Genomic DNA, 22,183 nt, shown 5'->3' on the forward strand with positions numbered 1-22,183 from the left:
TCATTGGTTGCAATTTACAAGGAATATGAGAAATCACAAGTAGGAGAAAAACATACTTTGCACTGTCTACCTTATTTTTCTATTTGAATATCACTTAAATGATGTTTTTAATTACATGTGTATTACCTTTTAAATGAATAATATTGAAGAAAACAACACTCAGCCTGTGAACTCCTGGGTGTTTTCTGTTTGCACACTCACAAAATCTCTGATGGAGTTACAGCTCCATTTCCCATCTCCCTCCTATCTCATTTAGAAACAAATTCCAAGTCTTGGTGTCTCAAAAACAAAACAAAATACCGCCACCCTCAACACAAACAAAAGACCCACACCGTAACCCAACTGTGTTCTTTAAAAAAAAAACAAAACAAAACACGACAAAGCAACCAACTTCTTTACATCTCCCAAACTGCTAATTTGCAGTCTTTCCCCAGAGAGAACACCACCCGGGAATCAAGCTGACGAGCTTTCTCCCACGCTGGCAAATCATAGCTACAAACTTGCCAACCTCTGCACATCAGGGGGGTCAGTTGGTGTTCTGTGTTTTGGGGATCCCAGATACAGGGGCACCCTGGCCCCACCGGGTACCCCAGACATGTAACTCCCCCACTTTCATGGGTATGGTTTGCTGATGATACCTTGATCTTTCTAGATCTAATGCCCACACCCCATGAGCATAATTCAGAGTTAGTAGAATGAGTATTCATGGGTATTTCCAGTTTGACAGTATACCTTGTCGTGAGGCTTTGGGAAAGCCTCCCTCTCTCACACTGCTGTTTTGTACTACCTCTTTGAGTGGCAATTTGACAGTATCTACCCTAATATTTAAAATACACAGATACTTGTCCCAGCAATTCAATTTTTAGGACTTTCTCCTGCAGATAAACTAGAAGGAACATCCTTACTTGCACACACACAGATATACACATGCCTCTTCCTTGCAGGGCTGTTCAGAATATCAACAGAGTAAATAAACAATGGCACGTATCTACAATGGGAGCCTGTGCAGGCAGGACATAAGAGGGGATTAGATCTAAAAGGACCAATGGGGAATGGTCTTCAAGATACACTGTTATACCTTACAAAGTGGAGAGCATTGGCATATAAATATATTTACACATCCATCCTATGTGTTCATTCCCACTTCCATATAAGTTCAGAGATGCATTGAGAATCTCTGGAAAAACATCCAAGATACTGGTAACAGTGCCTGGTTCTGGAGAGGGGACCGGAAGGCCTGGGGTGGGATGGGAGGAAAGCTTACTTTTTATTGTATATTCTTTTTTTTGGTATGTTCCTTTGTACTTATTTATTCATCTTTTACTATGTTTATGTATCATATATTAAAAAAGATCACAGTCTTTGAAGTCAGACTGTCTTAAATGTGTACTCTAGCTTCTCCACTTGGCTTTGTGGTGGTGGGTGGGCAAGGTGCTTACCCGCTCTGAGCCATAGTTCCTGAATCTATAAAATGGGAATGATAATAGCATCTCTTCAGGGTATCTTTGAAGATGGAACAATAGTTGATATTAACTGAGTTCTTACAATATGCCATACACTATGGTAAGTGCCCAACAGATGAACCCTCTTCCCACTACAATTATGAATAACTCTCACACAAGCAGCCATTATCCTATTGGTCTTCTATGCTGTCAAGTGGACATATGTTGCTTAAAGCACTCTGCTGAAGAACCAAGAGAAAGCTGCAGACACATAGATTGGTCTTACTTTTTCAGCAGAGTAGGTGCCTGTCACCGTGTCCTTGGAACACCAAAGGAGCAGGATTCGGCATGTTAGGGCATGGAACTCAAGAGAAGCAGCCAGAAACTCAGGCCCTGGACCCTGGTGGTGAGTCAACACCACTGGGGCAGGACAGGGATGTCATGGGTCCAGTCCATCATCAGTAGAGAGCCACAGGGCTGTTATCCCCATGTTGGAACAGGTCTGGGGTATTATAGAGTTTTTATTTTATCTTCATTTTGCAAGGCTCATTTTTATGAGTGAGTTCAGCCATCTGTAGAGCACTATATCCATCATTGAGACAGAATACTCCAGAGTTTGGGGCTAAGGTAATTAAATTCCTCCCATCACCCCTCAGTGGCACAAAAATTCACAGAGATGCACGTCTCCTCTCCCCCTTCCCCCTGTGCACCAGACATCCTCCACTGCTGGAGGTGTCACGTAGTGGTCAAAGGCATGAGCATTAGAGCCACAAGACAAGGGTTTGCAACCCACGTCTACCACCTCTTAGCCTCAGATTAGTCATCTATAAAATGGGAACAATGGGAAAACAGGAACAACCTTTAAGGTAGAAACCAATATATTACATGGGAGAATTCAATGGGAGTACATTTGATGGGTTAATCTATGCAAAATGTGTGGCACTGCTAAACTTCTCTTTTTAGAGTCTCTTTAGATTGTATCAAGGAAAATGAATTATCCTGGGCCAGATATGTGAACATCATCACAGCCAAGAGGATGGCCTCATTACTGTAAAAATGAAACACTGCCATTGGTCTCTGAAACACTTATTAGGAATCATTGCAAAAAGTCAGTGCATATTTCATATGCCAATTAACCTTCCCCTCTTTTCCTCTTTCTTTCTCCCCTCCCTTTCTCTCCTTCCCTTCCTCTCTTCCTTCATTTTCCCCCCCATTCATACTGTCCATTTGCTCCTTATAAATGCTTATACAGCTCCCACCTGGGCCAACAAGAAGCTGGACACTGGAAATGGAGGGATAGATAAGACAGACAGCTTTCCTGCCCTCGGAGCATACTGCCGGGGGAAGGGAGAAAGAAGGTGGTGGAGAGAGATATTAGTGACAAATGCAGTGAGTAGAACAAAGTGGAAATATAGGGTGTTAACAGGGGCATGGATAGGACATCTAACAGTCTCAGTGGTAGGTGGGCAGGGAAGGCTTCCTGGAGGAAGAGTCAGCATGCAGAGTTAGCCAGATTAAAGGGGAGAGTGGTTGAAGGGAGGGGTGGAGGAGAGAAGGCAGTCAGAAGGGAGAGAACAGGCATCTGAGGGACTCCCCTATGCCCTCTCCACTGTGGCAGGAGAAGCAAGCCAATGTCTTATAAAGCTGGAGAGATCTTCAGAAGCTGGATCATGCAGCTCTTTTGAGAGCCAAGTTAAAGATTTTGGACCTTATCCTTACAGTGATGACAAGCACTGGAGAGTTTTGAGGAGAGAAGTTCTGTGGTCAGATTTAGATTTAGAAAGATCACTCCAGCTGCAGCATGGAGAATGGGTGGGGAGGAGGCAAGGCTGGCTATGGGGAGCCCAGTTAGGAGGCTGTTGCAGGCCAGAGATGAGAAATGACCATGGTTAGCATAGTGAAGGGAGGAAGGGGGGAAGTGGGTAGGTTTAAGAGATATTTAGGAGGTTGGGTCAACAGGATGTGGTAACTGAGTGCATGGAGGGGGCAAAGGAGAGAGAGGTGTCCATGGTGACTTCCCAGCTTCTGGCTTCTACAAGTAGATGGATCATGATGCCATTTCCTGGCTAAGAGAGCACAGGAGGGCAGGGTAAAAATAGGGCAAAAGAAAGGATAAGAATGAATGAGACTAATTTGATAAAACTGTCCTTCCTGAGTAATAATAAATAATTTAACTGCGGTCTAGTATACTGCAAGAGTCAACATTTCCTGATAGCATTATTTCCATAATTCTGAGAATGAAGGGAGGGGTTACAGAAAATATACACTTGATTTGGCTCATTCCCCAGCTATTTGATTTGGGGCAAGTCATTAAGCACTTTAAATGTTAATTTCTTTTGCAAAATTGAAAATGTAATAACAACCACTTATAGGGGTTTTGTGAAGATTCAATAAGACAGGTGCTGTGAAGAGCACTTTATAAACCATGACTGTCAACTGTTGTAGCAATAAGTCTGTATTTCAAGGGGGACATCAAGAATGATACCCTTCAGATTGCTGCTCAGTGTTAACTTGAGACTCAACCAAGTTTCTCCTCTCATGCTTGGCATACTTGGGTGTCCCTGGTGCAGGGAAACTGGGTTAGGCAAAAGGTACCCATAGAAGGAAAAAGAAGTAAGAATGGTTATTTTTAAGGGATGAGTGATAATATCTGCTCCTTTAACTTGGAAATTCCCTGCAGATAGATCACAGTATCCATGTAGATCCCAATCAGTTACAGATGAATTTCAGCAAAGAGAAAATACATTAAATAGAAAACACAAACTACAATGCTGAGAATAACACCACAAGATGGATCAGCAAAAACAATAAATGTAAACGGGTTAAACTTGAATAAAAGATCAAGACTCTCAGGTTGACTAAATGCATTTTCAGTTGCTTTATATCAGCATGGATGTGGGGACAAGGGTGAAGGACAGGAGGAAAAACAGCTTGCACAGGCAGGTATGGGTTTGATGTACATTTGCATAGGGAGCATAGGTCTGCTTTGATTTGAAAGATATAATTCACTCTCTTCTTAAAATATGTTAGCACCTGATCAGGACAAAATAAATATTTACTGAATAAATGATCAGTTATCCACAGCAATTTCTTTCATTTAATTTTTATTAATCAGGTTGAACTATACTAAACTAGCAGTTTTGCAAATGACCAAATTCACCATTGTCTTATAGTTCAACCTCATATTTTGAATATTTATATATGTAAACACTTCATTGAATTATCTAATTTCATCCTTGCAACATCTATATGAAGGTCATGATTTTGCTATTCCCATTTTATTGATGTTGAAACTGAGGCTCAAAGAGGTTAATTACATCATAGAAGTTTATCCAGCTAGTGTCAGTGACAGGGATTCAAACCAAGTTTGAGCTCAAAGTCTCCGCTTTTTATTTTTTACTTACTAAACTCTTTTACTATCTCCAGTAAATTTTAGCCTCATCTTTTCTAAGCAGATAATTATATCATCTATAAATAATGATAGTTCAAAGTCTTTGCTGTTGCCATTTTCCAAATACTAATATGTATTTTTATTTCATTTGGCTGGAATCACCACTTATAATGTTAGTAATTGGTGGCTGACATGGACTGTAGGGCTTTCTATTTCAATTGCTCATAATACGGCATCTATGGACCTGCAGCAGGGATTGGGGATTCCTGACAATTCTGGAATTGTGTGCACAACTTTTGTGTCTGTGCATATGCATGTTTTATATGAGGAGATAGTCCATAATATGATTTTCTAAGCACTCCATGACTCAGTAACCAGTAAGAGTAGAAGTCACTAGATTAACTCTACATTTTACAGATGAGAAGTTCAAGGCTTACAGATAGGGAAGGGTTTGCCAAAGGTTCTTACAGATTGAGTCAGAGCCAGGATCCTGTTCTCTTGCGTGATTTCTTCTCAAATTCAAGTTACAGGCTCATTTTCTTTGTTTCTTCCATGAAATTAGGAAATTTACTCAGGGTCCTATATTTGACAGTAATGCTAATCTTAGGATGTAAGATGCAGCCTTCTTTGTAGATGCCCTTTACGTCTATTATACTGTTTCTTGATTGTTCAAAATAAGCCCAAGCCATCAAGTATGTCCACATTCATCCCTTCCTGGTGAACTACCACCAATTATCATCTGCCTATCCAGGACTGATAACATGGGGTGTAAAGATATCACAACAGGTGAAGGGAGGGGGAAAATCATCACAAAAGCTGTGCATGCAATTCCAGTTTTTCAGGTTTCCTAGAGCCCTGTAGGGGCCCACAGACCCCATATTAGTTGCTTGTCAAAGTAAATGTTTAAAAGATCAAATTTATAATTAGGATAAAAACCTGATTATATGTTTTTTAGTACTGATTAACAGAGCTATAAAAACAATGTACTTTTTAAAATAAAATAAAAGTAAGGATCATAGTATAACAGATCCTGGCCACAACTCCTTCATTTTTCTCAGCTTTTACCGAGTAACGACTTTGTTCCAAAAACATATCATCCTAAATGAACTATGAAATTGTATGCTCTTTGAAGATAGGGATCATGGCTTTCTGGTTTACTGTTGTACCCCTGGTGCACAGCAGGTTGGTTGGCACATAATAGGTGCTCAGTAAATCAGAGTCTCAATCTCTTGAGTCCACAGCTATTGAATGAAGTAGCCCAGATGGGAGGTGAGAGGGAGCAGTGGGGACCAGTAGAGAACTGGACCATCGTGCCACATCCAGAGCACTATTGGCAAGGCGAGTATTGGCTCACTTCCTGTCAAGCAGCTGTGATAAGATGGCCCATTACAAATTAAAGAACAAATAAATGAAACTTCACACACTCAGGTAAAAACACCTGGATTCAGAAAAAGGAGAGGTAAAAGAGGGGGGCGTGTCTCGATGTAGTTTGTAAAATCACCCGTGACGGACATGGTCTAGTGCCTGTTATACAAGGTGTGGTCCATGGACCAGCAGTCATAACCTGGGAGCTGGTTAGGAATACAGAGCCCCAGCCCTATGAATCTGACTCTGCATTTTCAGAAAAACCCCAGGGGATTAGTGTACACATTATGGCTTGAGAAACATTGGTCAAGTTTGCCTCTGAATGCCTATGTTACTTTTTTGCAGTCCATGAAGCTTCAAGCAGAACACGTGAGTCAAGGGAGCAATAATATTAGGTTGAACCAAGTAAAATTGCAGATATCCAATGATTTCGTGACCTGCAAAAATGGCAGTCGCAAACGAAATTTCATTTCCACCTAAACTATAAACTGTTCTGCACAAAAGTGCTTTAGATTCAGGATATCACTGTTTCAAAAAGTCTCCAGTCAGATGCTATGAACAACAGCCCGTAGGCACGACACAGGAGTTTTGTTTGGTTAATACAGCTAAAAAAATTTTTTTTCATGTTGTTTACCACCACGTAAAAACTGGAAATTTCACTGTGAAATGCAAATTTTGGTTTTCTTGGAACACTGGAAGGCACATTAAGACTGGCTCTGGGGATCCCTGGGTGGCGCAGTGGTTTGGCGCCTGCCTTTGGCCCAGGGCGCGATCCTGGAGACCTGGGATCGAATCCCACGTCGGGCTCCCGGTGCATGGAGCCTGCTTCTCCCTCCTCCTGTGTCTCTGCCTCTCTCTCTCTCTCTGATGACTATCATAAAAAAAAAAAAAGACTGACTCTGTATTCCAGAAAGTCAGCAAACAGCTGGAGTAGTAGATGGTGTGGCCCCTTTAGATAGGGAATGAGCTCTCCAGTTCCTCTTGGCCCCCATGTAGCTTCCTTCACTCATTTGTTTCTTGCCAGGACCCCGTAGGTGTTTATTTGACTATGAGGACCCTTGTTATGTAGTGAATTTTAAAGGAAAACAAGGAAGGTCATCTTTAGAAGCTGCTCAGTGGAAGGACAGATGTGCTTAGTGACTTGGGTCCTGCCATAGATGCCCTTGGCTGATCCGGGTGTTCGACTGATGCCCACCTTCCTGAGAGCATCTGTTCCAGCCTTTGCCCTATGGCTGATGCTCACTCTGCCCTCATTTTCCTTGGGTTAAAGCTACTGAGAGTGGTAGAGCAATTCACATAATAGTCATCCTTAATTCCATAGCTGCTTCTTCTCTCAGCTTGGTTTATAAAAACCCCTTCCCGGAGTGACGCCCTTCTCTGTAAATGGAGCTTTTACTTTGGATGTCAAACCAGTCTGCCTACTTATTCCAACAAGAGCTGAATGGTAACCAGCTTCCCTTCTTCATTTACAGGGAACACGCCATCCAAGACCCCATTCATTTTCCTTAGGGACTCTACTTTGGGGTGACATGAACCTGCTGGCTCTTCAACTCCTATTGTGCCAGTATGGTAAGCCCCTAGAAGACACCCCTCCCTCAGCCCTGAGTGATACATTCTCACCTGATTTGGCCTCACTGAATAGAGCTCTGCAAACCTCCCCCTGCAGTAAAATCATAGAGAAAAGAGAATGATGCCACCATAAGTAGCATCTAAGCTGACATCACAGAAGTGGGAAGGAAGGCTTATGGGGGATTGTCATGGTTAAGATGGTAGGTCCTGGGTTCAAATGCTGACTCTGCCATTTACTGACTGACTAGCCTTGGGTAAGACATTTAGCAACTCTATGTCTCTGGTTCCTCAGCTGTAAAATGGCAAATAATAGTAGTTACTCTGGAAGGCTCTTAGGAAGATTACATAAAATGACGTTATGGTTCCCCAGCTGGTCTTGCCACCGTCATATCTTTGTGCCATTACCTGTATCTCATCCTATGCTATCATCTGCTTACAATTTTTCCTTAGAGCGGACTCACTTTCTACCTTAAATACTTACTAAAGCCTCATCCAAAGGAACAACATCCATGAAATCATTGTACAAAGGGGCAGCTACGTTTTTCTATTATTGATCCAAACAAAGATTTAACATGCAAATAAAAAAAAAGTGGATACTATCTTGTTCCAAACATGAGAAAAGCATTGAACAAACTCAAAGTGAGGGATATTCTCCAAAGAAACCCACCAGTAATCTTCACAAGTGTCAAAGTCAGGAGAGACAGGCTGTGTGACAACCTGTCACAGGTCAGAAGAAACTAAAGGAAAATGACCACTAAAAGTATATGGGATTCTGGACAAACTTCAGGAACAGAAAATGGCCATTCATGGGAAAAGTGAAATTCAAATAAGGTCTGTAGTTTAGTTAATAATTGTACTAAAACTATGTATGACGTTAACATTAGGGGGAGCTGGATAAAGGGGTATAATGAGACTTGTTGCACTATTTGGCAATATTTCTGTAAGTCTAAAATTATTTCAAAGTTAAAAAATTTAAAACACGAGTAGAAGATAAGCAGTCTCTCCCCATCTCCCTCCAGCGCCTGGCAATCCCTTTTTGATTCTGTGGATTTGCCTATTCCAAGCATTTCATATAAATGGAATCCTAGAATATGTGGCCTATTGTGCCTGGTTTCTCTCACTTAGCATACTGTGTTCAAGGATCATCTACATTGTAGTACGCATCAGTAAGTCATTCCTTTTTATAGCTGAGTATTATTCCATTGTATGGATATTTGGGCCACACTGTGTTTATCTGTTGATGGACATTTGGGTTGTTTCCACCTGTTGACTATGACGAGTTATGCTGCTGTGAACATTCATGTACAAGTTTTTGCCTGAACACTTGTTTTCAATTTTTAGTGGGGATAACGCTTTCCACTGGGGTGATGTAATGCTTTGGAGCTGGATAGAAGTGATGGCTGTAAAACCTGGTGGATGTCTTCAATGCCACTAAATTGTATACTTTAAAATGAGAAATTTCATGTTATGTGAATTTTACCATAATTTACCATTTTGGAAAAGCTGTGCTTTGGTGAGCCCAGAACTTAGCACAGTACCTAGCCCTCAGCAGGTGTATGAAGAATGCTGGTCTGTGCTATCATTGGTGCTAGACCCCTACCAGCCTCTTGGCTACCATTCTGTGGTTCTTTCTACACCATCCTGTGGCTTTCACCAAGAAAATTCCCTCAAGTTTGATCTACTACTTTCTTTGAAGATCAGCAATGAAATTTCAGGGTCACTAGGATACCACCACTAGAATGCCTTGCTTTGGCATTCAAGATCTCTTGCTTCACAAGGTGCACACCTGGCAGGTATGTCACACCTGGCCATCATCTCCAGCTATGTGCTCAGAGCCACACAGAGTGGACATTTAACAGATACCACACTGGTTACTTGTTGACTGAACACCAAACGTATATCAGCAGCTTCTCCAATAAGCCTTACCTCCTCAGTAGACCAGAGGCTTTATTTACCTGAGATGCTACCCTAAAATTTGCTGGTTAGGTTGTAATGCCTTGAAATCGTTTATTTGATTTTATAATGCTCACTCCTATTTCCTCAAAGCACCTTGGGATGCATTTTGGTGTTTGAAATGAAAGCAAACACCTGATTTGTTTTGAGAATTTCATGGGGGATCCTACTGAAAACTGGAGACACTCTAGCACATCCCAGATGAGGAAAGCATGTTTCTGCTCAGAGCTGATGAGTTGGGCTTGCTCTTCTTCCTGATTATCAGAGAGGCCTTCTTCTTTTCCATGTCTGTGTGAGGATACTTGTTCTTCATCCTCTGTCCCCTGATCCATCCTCTGCCCTTCTCCTAACTTATCTGGGTCCCAGGAGGGGGCTGACCTCTATGGCTATCAATAGGCTCCATGTCCTCTGGCTTCGAATTGGGTTTGGCACAAAGGAGATGCAAAGGAGGAAAGAGAGGGGGATCTATGCCATCCCAGTGCTGTGGTCTGGAGAGGTCTGCATTCCTCTCTGGGCACAGCTTCTGCTGAGAGCTTCCCACCTCATTCTATGGCCCAAAGGGCTTCAGTAACATGCTCCTTCCCCCTGCTCCATCAGTCCTGTGGTGGCCATCACCTTCTCCTCCTCCTTGCTGGTTCCTGGATGCTTCACTCTCCCTTGTCAGTATCTTAAACTGTATCCATAAATAACACTTTCATTACATTATCTTGGAGTCAAAGTAGCACAGTTATAGGTGTCTTCTGTGTTCTGCTTGGACCCTGGCTGACAAACCTTCACCTCCACTGCATCTTGGATCTAGGGATAAGGACTATCAGCAGTGACCCCAATGGTCAAGGGAGTAGCATGTCTACATCAGATGATCCTAAGGCGATCCTCATTGTCATGAACAAACATATGGAGCACCCAACAGGCACCAGATATTTAATGGTCCTGATAACCCAATGAAGTGGAGTTACCCTCACGTTTACAGAAGAGGAAACAGAGGTTTAAAAAGAGATAAAATAGCCTGCCCCAGGTCACAGGATGAATAAGTAGCAGTGGCTGGATTCGAATCTGGCTTGGAAGGGCTCCAGAATCCTGCCTCCTGCTGTCACTTCATATCCAGAGGTGTCTCGTGCATCCAAGAGCTGATGTCAGGGCAAGTCAGACCCCAGTGCCTGGGAGAAAAGCCTGCTGTCTCCAAGAAGGATGTCAAGTGCTCAGTTTTGGATCACCTTCTGGAGCTGAAATGCATTCAAAACCACACCAGAACTATAAAGCCCAGCAATGGAATAGGGGACTCAGGAAGATATTCCAGGGACAAACCTCAAGCTCATTTCTGAATTCCTCAAGAGGCCCGGAGCCTGTTCTGCTGCTGACAGAGAGAAGTGTCGCCTGCTCACTGCTCAATGCCCCTGATGTAATGAGCGCCGCAGAAGAGAGCTCGATTGGGATGCTAAACAGCCGTAAATGACATTGTCACCAGCCTTCATAAAGCACAGTGACTCACAGCCCTAATTAAAATGCTGAGAGAAAAATGTAAAGAAAGGCTGCCATGGAAAACAGTGACATTCTGCTAAACTGCAGGATTATTTCTTCCAGGAAAAGCAGCGCTCATGAGTGTGTGTCTCTCTGTGTGTGGGGAGGGGGACGGAGATGAGGAGGCTGAATGTTATTCTCGTAAGAAACTTGGGAAAATTAACACGGAGGAAAGCCTAAAGCTATTCTTGCCACCCAACTTCTTATTATGAGATATTTAAGCACAGAGAATTGAAAAGAATAGTACAATACCAACTATAAACTTCCAACTTACCATTGGTCCTATTTGCCCTGTCTGTCTGTATATCCATCTATCCATCCATCTCTCTCTGACTTCACCTATCTATGCTACTATCTATCATCTGTCTGCAGCTCTCTTTTGCTGAACCATTTGAAAATAAGTTGCCAATGTCATGATGCTCCAGCCCTAAATTCTTAAACATGCATATCTTAGAATAAAGACAGTCTCCCAGGGATCCCTGTGTGGCTCAGCAGTTAAGCATCTGCCTTCGGCCCAGGGCATGATCCTGGAGTCCCAGGATTGAGTCCAACATCAGGCTCCCTGCATGGAGCCTGCTTCTCCCTCTGCCTGTGTCTCTGCCTCTCTCTCTGTGTGTCTCTCACGAATAAATAAATAAAATCTTAAAAAAAAAAAGACAGTCTCCCACAAAATCCACAGTATCATTATTACACCGAAGAAAATTAACTATCCTTATAAAATGTCCCAAAATATTCAGTTAAGGTTGTGTGTTAAACAATGGCAATCGAGGTAGTAAATCTAATCCCTACTGCTCAGGAGAGAGAAGCCAATCTGCCACATGGAAAGAGGCTGTCAAGAGGTTCTTGAGCGGGAAGATTTTTGGCTTCATGGGGCTGGTTCTCGTCATCAGAGTCTCAAGATGAAGTGCACAGGGCACAATGCTTGGCTTAGACATCAGTTTGCAACCAGACAAAAAAGCTTGTCTGTTTATACTACATTGTTTTGGAAAAGAGCCCCTCCTCAAAACAAAATCTCCACACGAGTTCAACCCATGTAATCACCCATTTTAACCACAAAATGTGGCTTCCAGTGACTTTGTGTTATTTCTGAAATGCAAATAATCCCTTAAAAGCCCAATGAGCTGTCATTCAGGAAAGTCAGAAAGAAATATATAATTTTGGAAGGCAAGTCTTGAAGGAGGTACCCTCCAAGAAATCCTGTGCATTGAAGACAGCAGTTAAGGAAACATTTACTACACGTAGGAGTTTTGCATCCTTGTTAAAAAATAATCAAACCCAATAAACATATCAACCCAAAACATCCATCCTGTCTCATTATTTTATACCCTGCCTGGTGAGAAATAAAAGGATTTTATTTCAGTGACTACGGTGATACCAGGAAAGAAATGACAAATGAAGGTTTTTCCAGCTAAGACTTATCTTAATAAACTAGCACATAGATGTTATTGACTCTTTTCATTACCTGCATTCTGGTTACGTGAACATAATTATTTTTCATTTTCCTTATTGGATATTGAATATTCAGAGCCACGAGAGTGCCTTAAAATCCAAAGGAAAAAAACATGCCCAAAATATGTCACTTGCTATCGAGTAGTATTTAGATTTATCCCTCTGGGTTCCATTTTTATGCCTAAAATTCTTGTAATGAAATATAGCACAGTGAGATCCATATGCCTATTTTAATGACCAAGTAGGATGGACTGCCCATATTATGTATCCCATTGCATTCTAGTTGTTGACAAGTTGGTCTTTTTCTTGGACACCCAAGCTACTCAAAGGTAGGGATAGTGTCGTCTGCTTCTTTATGCCCCAGCTTCTCCCATGGGTTCTGGAACAGGGCTGGGGGCTCGTTAGATAGATGAAGAAGCAGCTGCCCAGACTCTCATCTGTGACAAGAAATCCTCTAGCTGAGAAGCACTAGCTGCTCGTCTGCAGCATCTGAAAGTTGCCACGCTCCCTTCTTCATTTCAACCTGTAAACAGGTTCCAGATAGGCCCACCATTCAGGTCCCCACAGTAGCCAATTTAGCTGCTAGGTTTGAATAAGGAAGGGATTCCTGAGTATTATTTAACGCCAGTGAGCCAAGTTTCCCAGCAGAAGCAAAGACACTTTTCAGGACACCATTGTGATAATCTGTGGGATTTCTTTTAAGGTGCCTTTAGAGCAAGACTCCTAAAGCATCTCAAATGGCCAGAAAGAAGACCTATATTTCCTGGGAACCCCAACTGAGAAGAGGTGATCTTGTGAGGGTAGGGGACAGAATATGGAAAATCAGCCCGTCTGGAAACAAGAACTTCACCCCTGCAGATGGCCCCTGTTTCCAGGGCTAACAGAGCAGGCTTTCTCCGGGGAATGTCAGCAGAAATCACGAATGCCACTGATGGACAAGAATTGGGCAAATGCTTGTCTCCGGCAAGCCACAGAATGTTAAAGTAGAAAAGGTCTTTCAGGGGTTGTAAATGGAAAATATATTCAAGGGCCAGGCAAGCGACATAAACAATATTTAATGGTGGGGTTTGGGACTTAACGGTTAAAAAAAAAAAAAAGAATAAAAAAGAAAACCAGACCAAGATGCAAACCCTGTACCAGCCCCAGCCAGACAGAACGTATCTGCAGGTTTCCAAATGGAGCTGCCTTTGAATCCTAACGATCATTTCACAGATGAAAAAATTGGGGCCGGGGGATGGGAACAGGCATGGTCCACATCAGCTGGCTAACTGGAAGTGGGGGGATGTCTTTTTTTGTTTTTTTTTTTTTTGCATTTCTTTGCTTTGTACTGATCATGAGCATGAGCCTGATGCTCTCCCCATTCCAGAGTTTCACACATACTATCTCACGCTGCATCCCCCTACCAGCCCCATGCAGTAGCTATAATCCCCATTTTATGGATAATGATACCTGAGGTTTGGAGAGGTTAACTCACTCACCCCGAGTCACGGAATCCACAAGTGCTAGGGCCTGGTGTCAGATGCTTCCCCAGATGACATCCTCTCGTGATTCTCAGTGTGGTGCTCTGCCTTTCAACCTGGCTGCAGTTGACCCAGTTTGGCACTGGAGACCCCGTCACTGAGGAGATGCTACAAATCAGCAGGCTCCCGGCACTGACGCCGCCTCCTCCGAGAAGCCCTGCACTGATGCCCCCAATCATCCATCCTGGGTACTGCTGCCGCATTTTACCGCTACCTGTCCCACCCAACCATCACACTTGGTACACGGTTTGTTTGGTACCCACTGCCTGGCCGGACTGCAGGCTTCATCGGAGCAGGTCTTACACCACCCTAATCTGGGTGTCTGCCCTTGGGGTCCGGCCCTGAGCCTGCCATTTGACACTCATCATCACACATTTGACAAATGTGCTGACGTCTGCCGCAGAGCCACCCGTAACTGCTGCTCATCATTGGCTTATCGTCACTGAATATGCCTCTGCCGTGATCCATGCCTGCTGCACCCTGCACTGGGGACTTAGGGGCATTCTCTGTTGATAGATCATTTTTATTTAACAGATTCCAGTAGACTCAATTTTCCTGCATTACTGGTGCTGCTCAGAGGTACAAGCATGTGAGTGACATAAACATGTCGGACTTGCAAAGGTTGGGTTGGGAGGGCTGACTCAGCTGTCGAAGAGCTCAAATCAATGGTTCTGGTGAAGTTAATGGTAGTTATACAGGGTTTATTAGCATCTGTGATTACTTGGTTCCTAGAGTTTCATCCAATAGACCACTTTTAAATGAAATTCGCTCTCAAAGGATAGATAGATCAGCCACGGGGGCTAACATCCAACATTAGATGGGGACACAGGGCTGATGCTTAGCAAGGTCAAAGTGGAAGAAATTCTGCTCAGTCTCTCCTGAACAATCTGACAACAACTGGGAGAGGCGGGGAGGGAGGGAGAGAAAGAGAGAGAGAGAGAGAGGAAGAGTAAGAGAGAGGTAATTAAATTCCTTTAAGTTCGGAATCTACGAGGCTTCTCTATCTTGGACTAAACATGATGTTATCATAGTGGAGCACTGGACAAAGATTCAAGACACTGAGGTTCTATCCCAGCTTTGTCAATACAGTGCTGTGTGACTTTCAGCAAATCACGTAACTTTTCTGAATTCGGTTTCTCTATCTGTCAAATGAGGGTGATGGACGAGAGCTGAGGGCATTGGAATCTGCTGGAGAAGTCTTGTTAAAAATACAGAAACTTCAGGTCTCCCTTGAAAACACTGACTTGTTAGATCTGGGATGATATCTGGCATCTCTGCTTTTAAGCAGCATCTTGATAGATTCTGATGGTGAGAGTGCACTGGGCAGCTGTTTGGCATCTGCTGGATTAGATAATGTCTAAATGCTATCATGTATGAGAATGAGAAAAATGGTCATGTCTCCAGTCATTGCAGCCACAGTATGGTTAAACACACAAACCCACACTGGCCTGTGGTGGGAAGCATGCCCCTTTGTTCAAACAGGCCAGGTGAAAATTGGTCCTAAAATGCCAAATTAAACTTCTGCACATTCCAGTTTCTAATAGGAGAAGGCCCTCAGTTGTAATGTGCACAGATTGTTGTCAGTGGTTCTCAACCACATTCCAAAGCTCAGAGCCACAGAAACTGAATGATGGGCAGTATACGGAGTCTTGTCCTAAGACGCTCTAAAACATACACCGGAAAAGGCAGCACAGCCAGACCTGTGTGTGCTCACAATACCCAGGTGAACTGACCCGCAGGTCCTCTATGTCCCAGGAAACTGGCATTCCCATCAGTAGGAAAGTTTTGGGACAACTGTCCAGTTGGTACCTTGGACAGCGTCTTGAGACTCAAAAGCAGAGACCCTCAGGGAGCACACTACCCCACCACACCATTCCAAGCCTCTCATCTTTTCCGGCAAGCTCCTTTTCTGTGGATGACAGCCTCCCAGACAGCTTGCTTTGACCATGTGGGGAAAATAAAGAAGAGGCAGGAAAATCACAGGGAAGACCGGTCTGGAAACCACATCGACGCTACTAGCCCCAAATGGTGCACAGGAGACTTCCTTCTGGGGTTCCTTCCTTCTCCTACAGCCACCAATCTTGGCACAGACCTATGGTTTCCAGACTATCTTTCACATACATTATGAAGAAAATCTTCAAAACAACCCTGGGGGAGTTATGTTCTCATTTTGCGGATAATGAAACTAAAGCTGAGAGGTTAAGTGGCATGGCCTCAAGCAAAGATCCTTACCAGATCTCTCTACTGTGTTGCTTGCTCTTTCCCTACGTGGTCAAAGACTTTGGGAAAATGACAATTTCTGGAGACACAGTCCTGCCCCTGACCACTGGGGTGGCCTCTGGCTGAGCAGATGTATCAGGAAATGAGGTTGTGGGTGCTAAGGCAGGAGCATGTACTTGTTAGACTGCTTTGGTGTCCAGATGTGGGCAAAACCCCTTCAAGTTAAAAAATCCAAAAGCCGGGACTTTGGTCACCAGTTGTCCCACTTACCAACTAGGTGACTATGGGCAGGTTTCTTGGCTTAACCTGCCTCAGTTTCCATATCTGCAAAATGGGATTCGGATCGCTGCACTGGTGACCTGGGGGGGAGTTTTGGGGAGTATTCTTGGCGTATTCCAGGGGTATCTTGTATGTGACTGGGCCTTGAAGATGGCACAAAGCTGTGTACTCTTTCAGGGGCTTCTGGAACCTGGATTGGTCGTAAGGATTGGGGTGGTGGCAGTGGAAGTGTTGGGGGCAGAATGCCTCTCCTAGGATTCTTGCCAAGGCTTTTCCAGTCCATCTGCTGAGATGCCCAGGGGCAGAGAAGAATGGACGCCACTCTGCTAGGGGGCACAAAAGGCCCCTTCCCTGTTTTAAGTTCAAAATAACGATGGGGAAAATCAGTGCTCCCTTGGGTCTGTGAACGAGCAACATTTGCCCCAACATCAATTAGAGAAAGGGGTAGAAGAAGAAAGGGGTAGAAGGAGAAAATCCCCCTCATTTCTCTGGTTGACTGGACTGAGGGGCTATTTCCTTCTTGCTCTCTGCCAAGATCCCAGTCCCTTGGAGGCCAGACTGTGTGCCCTGGGCTGTCTCACCAGCACCACATCTCTGCTAAGGGACCCTCCTGGGGGTGCTCCCTCTCCTGCCCCTTGTACATTTTTCAGGGGTCTCAACCAAGGGTTTGAACTAAACTATGGGATTAGAGAGGGTCTCATCTGCGAGGACGAACCCTATGCATCTTTTCCTGGGCTACTGGGTTGCACTAGAGGAAGTGCAACGGACTACAGCCTGGGGACCTTGAGGGATTCCCCAGTTCCAGTGGCAGGAAACATCTGACCCTAGAGCCTCCCGGATGCGGTCCAGGGGCGTTATAATAATAAAATGTCAGCCACACTCTCTGTACACTGAGCACCTGCCCTACACTTTGATGATTTTAATGTGCTCACAACAGTCCACGGGAAAGAAATCGTTTTTCCCATTTTACAGGCAAGAGAACTGAGGCCACACACCCCGTGAAGCGTGAATCTAGGATTAGAACCCAAGGGGTCACTCGAAGCTCCCTGCCCTCGCTCTACAGCCCTGTCAGCGCGGGCCTCTCGTCTGCGGGCGCCCACCCCAGGCAGCGCGGTCTCCAGCCCGCGGGGAGCCGGAGCGGGAGGCGCTCGGGCCGCGGTGCCCCTGGGGTGCAGGCGGGGGCTCCCGGTGTCTGGGGCGCAGTCCGGGCAGCCCTATCCGGGCCCTCGGGCCCGGGGGTCCTTCGGGGGGCCCGGGGAGCTGGATCTCACGGGGCCCTGCCCTGACCCCTGGTCACCTGGCAGCAAAGCCCTGGCGCGCAGCGCACCGCCGGCCGCCAAATCCCGGCGCAGCGCGCCCTGCTCGGGTCGGGCGGACGCGCCGGGAGCCCTGGAGCCTCTCGGGGCGGGAGGCACAACTTTCCCGGGTCTGGCAGCCGCGCTCTTACGGCCCCAGCCGCCCGGCCCGAAGGAGCGAGAGGTGCGGGCGGCCGCGCCGCGACCGCGGGAGCGCCACGAGGATGCTCGCGAAGTTGGGAGCCAGGAGGAGCCGCGCTTCCCCGGGGCTGAGCCCCCGGCCTCGGGCGCCCGCGGGGGCGGCTCGCGAGGCCCGGGGCGCGTCGTGGCCGCGGGCGCGCAGGAAAGCCTGGAGTTGAGGCCGGGCAGGTGCGGCTCCGCTCGGGGGCGGGCGGACCCCGCCGCAGGCTGCCAGCGGGGCCGAGGGTCCGCGTGACCGCGGGCGCGCAGCCCGGAGCCGAGCGCGCAGCCCGACAGCGACGCGGGTCCCTGCAAAGTTGGAGCGCGGCGGGCGCGGCCACCCGGCCCGGAGCCCCCAGCCCGGGGCCGCCGCGGCGGAGAACCGGGTCGCTCGAAGCAAGTTGGGGCGCGCGGCGAGCCCAGCGCCGCCGGTGCGCACCCGGGGCCGGCGCGGGAGCGGGGAGCCCGGGGCGCGGGGGGGCGCGGGCCGGCGGGGCCGAGAACTCACCTGCCCCAGTCCGGCGGCGCCGAGCCTGCCGCCTCGCGCTGCGCACCCGCCCGCCGGTCCGCTGCCCGCCCGCCTCCGCCTCCGCCTCCGCCTCCGCCTCCGCCTCCGCCTCCGCCTCCGCCTCCGCCTCCTCCCGGGTGCCCGCGGCCGCCGCGCTCCCGCTCCGGCTCCGGCTCCGGCTCCGGCTCCGGCTCCGGCTCCCGCTCCCGCTCCCGCTCCCGGGGCCCGGGCCCGCCGCCCCGCGCGGCTGCAGGGCGCCGGGCGCACCGCTCACCTCCGAGAGGAGCCGCGCGAGTCCCTCCCCTTCCCCGCCGCTTTGTGCCTCCCGGATCCCTCCCTCCCCGCCCCCTCTCGCCGCGCCCCCGCCCTCCGAGCCCCTCCCCTCCCTCCGCCCCGCCGGTCCCCAGTTCGGGACAGGCTGGGGCTTCCCCGCGCCCCCCGCTCACCCGCGGCGCCGGCCCCCGCGCCCCGGCCGCCCTCCGAGCTGCAGCCCAGGGCCCGGCGCGACGCGGCTCCCGCCCGGCGGCTGCAAACGCGGCAGAAACTGTAGGGACCGAGCCGCGAGCTCCGCGAGGGTCGCGAGGGGGAATTTATTTCTTAATGTCCCTCCTTTATCCTATCGTCGCTGAAACGAATTAGCGGTGACGTCCAACCCGGCTGGTTTATGGGTGTGGGGAGGGAGACGTCGCAACCCTCATTAAAAGAGCCACTCTGGGCTCCGAAGCATACATCTTTTATATAACCTAATTTCCATTTTTTTTTTCCTATCAGGAAACACACACACACACACACACACACACCCCACGACAGTTTCTGGGAGCCTGGAGGGGGCTGACGGTAGTGGCCACAGGGCCGCTCTCTGGGCAGAGGAGGCCCCATGGGAGGCAGGGATGGTTCTTTCTGTCTCTACATCAGTGTTGGGATGCGATTCCTTAACGGGACAGTGGGCCCCACAGCCCCCCACGCTGGGCAGGGATAGAACCCCCTGGGGGGCCCTCAGGAGGTTGCAGCCAGGTGTGCTGGCCCTGGCTCTTGGGTGGGCAGACTGGGAGACGGGCAGCCAGTTCTGGAAATGTTGCCTTATTCTGGTCTTCCCTGGAGCAGCACTTAGGCCTGGCAGCTGCTGAGGGCCTGGCTCACCTGTGGCCCCATCCTGCAGGTGGGGAGAGGCCTGGGGCTGGGCTGGGGGGGGGGGGGTGGCGGGAGGAGAAGACAGAGATCCAAGCTTTCCTTCCTTTCTTAGGGGCTCTAACATATGGGTAACCATATAAACCCATCTCAAAAGCTGTCTTTTCCTGGGCAGATTGCAAAGGATTTTGCATTTCACTGTTACTGCTGCTCACACACACTTGGGCAAATGGGAAAATCAAGGAAAGAGAGAGACTTCACACACACACACACACACACACACGCACACACACACTGAGCACCTGGTTGCAGGTTGGCTTGATCTGATTTCCACCTCAGCCTTGTGGAGGGAAACAAGCCTGTTCAGCTTCTGAGTTGTACAGAGAAGAGGCAAAGAGGAACCCCCCCCGCCCCCCTACAGCCCCTTTGTCACTAATAAGTGCTTTTCAGATCATCTTGCACATCAGGCATGGGAGAAGGGGGTGTGACTTTGGGGGCAGGAAGAGAGGTGTGGGGGGATGAGGATGGGAGGAGGGAGTAAAGAGTAAGCTGGCAGGAGCATGGAACTCTGTGTTTTGTTTTGTTTTGTTTTGTTTTGTTTTGTTTTTTTCAGCACACTGGAAGGAAGACACCAGAAATTCCCTCTGGGCCCCAGGGCTCTTCTGCCACTTTCTAACTGTGCTGCACGGGGCACGTTCCAGAGCCTCAGTTTCCCCAGTGGTGAAATGGGTCTGGGTTCATTGGGAAGATGCCTACGATGGGATGATGCTGGTGAAGCTCTTGGCATAGTGCCCAACATATAGTAAGTGCTCAGTAAACAGTAGCCAGAAAAAATACCAACGTGGAGAATAATAGTGACATAAAGGTTGGATGGGGCATCCAGGGGCTGAGTCCTTGTAGCTTCCCTCGTCTGAACCATTTCAAAGTTGAGCACTGGGTTTCAGTGGTGTCAGACTCAGAATGCTGCTCCCCTCAATTACCATGGCAACTGGGGAAAAGCAGGAAGCCCGGGGAAGGGAAGCCACTTTTCTACTGGGCTGGCCGTTCACCTGCTCAAAACAGCTACCTCGCCTGCCTGTGTGCGTGCTGGGACCAGAATAGGCCTAAGGCGGGGCCCCTCCTCTCCTGGAGCACCTGCTGTTCTGATCTTGGGAGAAGGGTGGTTGGTAGGGAAGAGGCAGCCACAAGATGGTGGGGTCAGGGCCAAGGCTGAACTGTGCCTGCAAAAGGCAGAGTTGGCCTGGGTTTGGGAAGAGGGACACAGAAACCCCATTCACCACGTGTCCTGGTGCAGTTGAGGGCAAAGCTTGATAAGTGTAGCTGTCCAGACAGAGATCTGGGGGGATGGGGCCTCTGAGCCTAAAGGAGGAGCTTGTCACCATGAAGGGTCCTGCGTGTGGGTGCAAAAGAGAGAGTAAAAGGAGAAAGAGATAGAGACAGAGACTTCCCTTCTCTAACTCTGCTTGTTTCCATCAGGTTAGGTGACTAGGACAGTACTAATCACAGTAGAAAGAACAATGGCTATGTTGTATTGAGCATTTAATTATTTTGTCAGTCCCAAAGGAGCGTTTTATAGATAACTCATTGAATCCTCAAATCATAAGAGATGACTCTTTTTCTTATTCCCATTGTACAGGGGGGAACGTAGAGGCTCTGAGGGGCAAAGTGACTTGCTCCAGGTCACCCAGTGAATTGGTGATAAAAGCATCTATTAGAACTCAGGTCCTACCGACCCCAAAGTGAGGTCTTCCCTGCCTGCCTGCCTGCCGCTTTGTGGAGAAACAGAGGGACTATGTCAGTGCCGTCTTTCCGGTGCAGAGTGATGGTCCCCCAAAGCTCCTCAGTTGTGGGGCCCTCTCTCCAGAGGCTGCTCGGACAGTTGGACAGTCGGACAGTCAGTCACTCTAGGCTGATCCCAGCAGGACCCCCATGGTGTTCTGGGGCGGGAGATGTTGTAAAGCCACCCTGCTCCCCACCTGCTCTAGGATTCAAGCTGCTGAGACACATCCAGGAGTCAGCTCCCCAGCAATGGTCACTATGAGAACAATTATTCTTGAATCTTCTTTGGGCCCACACCCTCCACTCCTGGGTGGATGGCGGCTGTGTAAAAGCCCTCTCCCAGCCAAAGGGAGGCTGCCTCCTGCACCCCCACCACCACCCTGGGGGGACCCTAACCAGTCCCCACCCAGTGGCTTAGAGGTGGGCCGAGGGGAGCAACAGTGCTCCGGTGGAACCGAGCAGAGGAGGGGGAAGGAGGAGGTTTGCCGATGTGGCTGCCACTGAGGGGGGTAATACATTATCCAGGGCTAATGAAAACATAATTATCTTCTTTTGGCTGCAGAGAGGGGCTAATTTAATAGGCTGCG

The 22,183-nt window shown here is 47.6% G+C and overlaps 1 protein-coding gene across 2 annotated transcripts in view; it reads right to left on the minus strand.

The window, feature by feature from the left end:
* Window positions 1–18,761, minus strand: part of NOS1 (nitric oxide synthase 1) — a 113,486-nt gene extending 94,725 nt beyond the window's left edge. For both annotated transcript variants that reach the window (XM_049101836.1, XM_025474106.3), the window contains exon 1: window positions 18,690–18,761. The gene's annotated coding sequence lies outside the window, so the exon portion shown is untranslated. The remainder of the gene's footprint in view (window positions 1–18,689) is intronic.
* Between the last annotated feature and the right edge of the window lie 3,422 nt (window positions 18,762–22,183).

Source organism: Canis lupus, chromosome 26 (assembly GCF_003254725.2).
Source record: "Canis lupus dingo isolate Sandy chromosome 26, ASM325472v2, whole genome shotgun sequence".
NCBI lineage: Eukaryota > Metazoa > Chordata > Mammalia > Carnivora > Canidae > Canis > Canis lupus.